This window comes from Haliotis rufescens, unplaced genomic scaffold (assembly GCF_023055435.1).
Source record: "Haliotis rufescens isolate VD_foot unplaced genomic scaffold, xgHalRufe1.0.p SCAF_11, whole genome shotgun sequence".
Taxonomy (NCBI): Eukaryota; Metazoa; Mollusca; class Gastropoda; order Lepetellida; family Haliotidae; genus Haliotis; species Haliotis rufescens.
This window is the reverse complement of record NW_025963791.1, coordinates 9,420,748-9,426,747: the sequence shown is the minus strand read 5'-3', so window position 1 is coordinate 9,426,747 and position 6,000 is coordinate 9,420,748. Positions and strand designations below refer to the sequence as shown.

General features: G+C 42.1%; 1 protein-coding gene across 1 annotated transcript in view; it reads left to right on the top strand.

Annotated features, from left to right (window-relative positions):
* The first annotated feature begins 493 nt into the window (after positions 1-493).
* LOC124146374 (glutamate receptor ionotropic, NMDA 2B-like) overlaps positions 494-6,000 on the top strand; it is a 103,796-nt gene continuing 98,289 nt past the window's right edge. The window contains exon 1 of the mRNA XM_046516639.2: positions 494-893. The gene's annotated coding sequence lies outside the window, so the exon portion shown is untranslated. The remainder of the gene's footprint in view (positions 894-6,000) is intronic.

The following is a 6,000-nucleotide window of genomic DNA, read 5'->3' as shown; positions in this document are numbered from 1 at the left end:
ATGATGTTTCAGCTTTGTCCCTTCGCCAAGCCAGGACGCGCTGTCCTAGGTCTGTCGGTACCTTCCCCGTACATTAGGTTTCGCCAAAATGGCAAACGTCACCATTGACGTTGCTTTAAGCTGGCACGCCGTCAGATAGCTGAAATACATCACAAGGCTGACTGTTGACATAAATGTTTTCACTGAAAACATAAAGCCTAATTATGAAAACATCACAGTGATATTAACGCAGCCGACTAGCTATATTTGCTTAGCCCACGTTGTGATAGAATTACGTGTATTATTCAAACATGATAAAAATAAATAAATAACATTCCAGACCCAAATATTGCAATATAAACGGGCTATTTCGTAAAAGGGTCCGCCGAAAGGAAGGACATTGTGCTTTGATGGCGTGGTAATTGTTTCCAGCTCTTTTGCAGGAAAACACCCATGAGCAATCGCCGATCCCATTACCGCTAATTGATATAGTGCAGGCATAGCTCCGCTTCGTTTAGACCCCACGAGACGGTTATTTGTATCCGCTTGTTTAACCAAACAATTACAGTTTCTTAAAAGGGAAATTAGGGTTCTCAACCAATGAACCTGTTTGCGGGAGAAGGAAAGATCCCTCCCAACTCCTTCTGTATTAATAGAATTGTCAGTCCCGATTAGAAATACAATTAGGAAGATTACCAATAGAACTTGCCTTCTGTTGCACCCGTTGTGTTACAACCTCTCGTGAAATCCCGTGAGATTAGACCTTTAATGGCCGACGGTAATGTCACAGTCCTGCAGTCCACGACTGTAGCCGAGCGTGGTATCAAGTGTTATTAGAAGCTCCGTGGTTGTAGCGGGAAGTTGATTTGATAATAGACCTACCACAATAGGAAAGGATTGACACTATTGATCAGGTGAGTCTTTAATGGGAGTCTTAAATACCTGATTTCATTTTGGGATTCAACGCCCTTTAGTGATTTAGCACGATGTGACTTTGACCAAATAACAATCAACTGCTCTGATGGTTCTAAGGAGATGCGTGCATAGAACGGAGTCCTCTGACAAAAAAACCATGTAATAAATCTAACAGCGTAGACTGTAGGGGGTTGCTTGCTGTTTCAACTGTAACGTGAGTATATGTTGTCTGAATCACATGTCGATTTTCGCTTCACCAATTTACATGTACATTTGAATCCACTTAAGCCCTGAGAGGGGTTTGGTGTTGATTTAATTCGGAAAACATGTTTTTAATCTTCTATTTTTTTAAATTATCGATTAAAAGAAGCCGATCTCTCTTGAACATATAACTTACAAGAGCCATCAATGTATTTTCCTTTCCAATTTCCGCCTACAACACGACAGTAGGCAGATTGTATATGTTTATATGGACTACCTGGTTGAACCAAGGTATTAATTGGCACAAACGTGTCTACCGTTGTTGCGAAAAAGCACATTGTTCTAATAAAAATATATTACATACAACTTTTTTTCATACGAATTTCAAATTCACAAAAGGGTTAGGAAATGTAAAATTGACAAGAACAGAAATACTTGTACTTTTGTCTTTCTTACCGCGTACTTTTAATAATTTAGACTAGACTGTCGACAATTGACTAGAACGCAACATATGGGATATGTACAAAACACACAGCTTAACATTATCCCGATATAAATTAGTATTAGGGATTCATCAAAGTGGGGAATACAGTGTGTTGGCCATGTAGCCCATACCTGGTATAAACACAAGCACTAAGGGGAAGTTTATAATCAAGTGAAACATGAGAACGATTGTCACTTGGACATGAACGTATCGTCCTCCCTTCACTATGTAGAAAGCATCAGACTCAAACATATTGCCCCCGAGACCATTTTTCCACGACAATACCTTCACTCGGCAGCAACTCTGCAGCCGTAACCGACATATGGTGGCACATGCAGTGGTGTAGATGACTACAATCGAATACTGATTGATTTCAGGACAATGATGTTTGAATACCTTTACATTCTAACGACATTTAAATAGTTTATTAGATAGTTTTGTTGATGTGGACAAGAAACTTAAGGAGATCAACCGCGGGCAACGTAGAGCTTAATAATAGCTATTTCTGTTCTTCCTTCTGAAGGCGGGGCTTGAGGCACATGTGGCAAGGTGATCTAAATCGTGTCTGTTTCATGTTATCAGGCATGAATGTTATCATGTCACGTGCTGAAAGGTCAAGATGAAGGACCATCCTGTCCAGTAGTGCCAAATTGAACTAATTTGGCATGGTGGGTATTGCAACCTCCTTCATCAATTTCCACGGCAAGCGCTCGTACAATATTCAATGTCCTACAATGTAGCTTGCGCCTATGCATTCGTTGGATTAACGTACGAATTGACTTGGACGTTGACTGAGCATTCATAACACCCATTGGGAAAGGTTTTAACTGGAACCTTGGGAATTAGCGCCAAATAGAAGAGAGTAAAAATACAAGGGGTCTTGTGGAAATAATTGTTGTTATGGTGACGTAATGACTGAAAAAGGAAAGGCTGGTGTTATGTGGGGTGAAATGGGATTTAACGTCGCTTCAAGATTATTGCACTAACATAGCAACGTGCATGCAACTGTGTGTGTGGCTGCTTGTACTAGTCCGGACTGATGCCGATTTATAGTGCTAGCTTACTGAGATACCATGCCGCAGTTTAACATGAATACCCCACTTAGACACAGTATACTGACTCCGAGCCGACCAGTCCTTTTCAGCCCCTTAATGCCGAGCCCCAGGCAGGGTAACAACAAGTACCATCTTTTAACGTCTTTAGGTATGACGCGGCGGGGATCGAACCCCGGACCTTCCGCTGTCCCGGGTGACGCTCTACCACTAGACCACGGAGGCGGTCTTGGTGTTATGTGGGGTGAAATGGGGTTTAACGTCGCGTTCAAGATTATTGCACTTACATAGCGACCTGCATGCAACTGTGTGTGTATGTTTGTGCGTGTGGCTGCATGTACGAAAACCGGTTTTCAGTTCTACCCCAGTGAGATACCATGCCGCAGTTTAACATGGATATCCCACTCAGACACAGTATACTAACTCAGAAGTCACCAGTAATTGTTTTATCCCCTTTAATGCCGAGCGTCAGACAGGATAATAACAAGTGCCATCTTTTAACGTCCATTGGTACTGCGTCGGGGGTCGAACCATTGAACTTCCGCTCTCTCGGCAGAAATTCACTAGACCATGAAGGCGATCTGTAGGAATAGTGAGTGAGTGAGTTGGGTTTAGCGCCGCTTTTAACATTATTCCAGTTATATCACGGCGTGTCGGCTTAATGTGGGAGGAAAGCCCGAAGTGATGCAGGTCTCAGACGTTTACCACTTCCGTGAAACCCACGAGCACGGGTATGGTGCTGACAAACCTAGAAACATAATCGGGGTGAAAGGGGATTCGAACCCACAATCATAGGTTTCCGGCGTGCTTAAGGGACACAACTCTGCACAGCGAATCGCGGCGCCTTAGACGACTGGGCCACCCGCATTGTCAAGTGTACCGTCATCTCCGGTCTAGTAGGGTACATTTTTAAGATCCATACCACAAAAGCTTAGCTTCGGAAGTGACGTCACAAAGCCGATCTCACTTATCATTATTTTGGCAAAGAATGTCTATCACTGAATGATGCAATTTGAATGATTGGCAATGTTTGGCGTTATGGCATTCGAAACCTAGGAAAACTCTAAGATCTAAAATTCGATCCCATGACCAATACATGCAGCACATCTGATTGCGCCACGTTGGACCTTTGCCCCTTTTGACCACCTTTGCCCCATCAAATAAGGGCGACAGGTGAAGTTATTTCCTTGTATTAATCAAAACATACGAATGTACGTGTTATCATTATAGGGTCACTAGAAAAGCGTGGTGCTCAGGCTTTTTGATTTGGGTGATTGCATATCATCGTACTCCGTTGTTCATAATATCAATCCCTGGTTTGCCCAGTTTAAAGGCCGACGTCATATAGCTGGATGACTATTGCTGAATGGGGCGTTAAACAAGAGATTAGTACCATTTCGAAAATATTTCAACAACAGTCGCTTATAATAATCTATACTACTGCTTGAACCTAATGTTCGGTCAAGAGCGGTTGCGTAGCTTAGTGGTTAATGCGTTCGTTCGTCACTCCCAAGGCCCGGGTTCGATTCCCGATATTGGTACATTGTTGATGTTCCCCGTCATGATATTGCTAAAATATTGCTAAATGCGGCGTAAAACTATACTCCGTCACTAATGTTCCGTCGTTCGACGGAATACAACTGCTAAAAGCCCGTAGCGTAACTCAGTTCGTTGCTATAGTTACTATTAAAGGATGGGAAAGCTTTATCGGGACAGTATCATGCCACATACCTGGGTACTGTTCCCAAAATAGGCATATGTGACATACGGTTTTGAGGTATCCAGGCGTAAGTTTGGTCTATGATTTTGGATGTACCAACCAAATACCTGGGTACCATTTTTACAATAGGCATATGTGACATACGGTTTTGAGGTATCCAGCCGTGAGTTTTGTGGATGGATTGGGATGTCCCCACCAAATACCTGGGTACTATTCCGAAAACAGGCATATGTGACATACGGTTTTGAGGTATCCAGCCGCGAGTTGAGTGGATGAATTGGGATGTACCCACCAAATACCTGGGTACTATTCCGAAAACAGGCATATGTGACATCCAGTTTTGAGGTATCCATCCGCGATTTTTGTGGATGAATTGGGATGTACCCACCAAATACCTGGGTACTATTCCCAAAACAGGCATATGTGACATCCAGTTTTGAGGTATCCATCCGCGAGTTTGGTGGCTGAATTGGGATGTACCCACCAAATACCTGGGTACTATTAAATAAATAAACATATGTGACTTCCAATTTTGAGGTCTCCAGCTGTGATTTTGGTTTTGGGATGTGCCCACCAAATACTAGGTACTATTAAATAAATGGGCATATGTGACATCCAATTTTGAGGTCTCCAGCTGTGATTTTGGTTTTGGGATGTACCCACCATAAACCACACCAATATATCGGCAACATCAGGACAATGCTTTTCAAATGGAACCAAGGGTAGAATCGAATCTAGATTCTGAATGACAAGCCAACTCTTTAAAGAATATTTTTACATTAAGAATGAGTGAGTGAATTGGGTTTTAAAGCCGCTTTCAACAGTATTCCAGTTATATGGCGGCGTGTCAGCTTAATGTGGGGGGAAAACCCAAAGTGATGCAGGTCTCAGACGTTTACCACTTCGGTGAAACCCACGAGCACGGGTTTGGTTCTGACAAACCGAGAAACATAATCGGGGTGAAAGGGGATTCGAACCCACAATCATAGGTTTCTGGCGTGCCCAAGGGACGCAACTCTGCACAGCGAATCGCGACTGGGCCACCCGTGCCTCCTTTAGATTAAGAAAGTATTACATTCTGTCAAACTGAGAGCTATTTTAATGTTCCAGGGCTTTGCTTAAAATATTTGTCTGATACCTATATAAAATATGTCTAATGTTAACATTATGAGTAAATATAATTACAGTTCCTGAATTTCGGTGACCCAGTGAAGGCTAACTAATATACGGTTTTATCAAACTAATGTTTAGAACGTATGCCATCACATTTAATGGACGACTGAATAATTTGACGCGTTTCTGAACAGATAATTAATGCTACAACATTAAAAGGCCCGTTCATCCAGCTGGTTGAACCGATGGAAAAAAGCCAACATTAGGGCATGTTACAGAGACGCTTCACCATCCTCACGGCAGGATATACGTTATTACCGCCGCGCAATGTTTCTCTTTATTGATGAATTTACTTAAATCCTATCTAATTACGCAGAGTGTGCACACCAACCTTTACGTTTATAACGCCATAAATGCATATGTACATTAAACTCAATTCTAGTAAAAAAAAGTCAACAAAAACAACTTCAAAGACTGCTTATTTCATCATTAACACAAAAATACTGTAGACAACTGTACGAAATCAATGACATCGT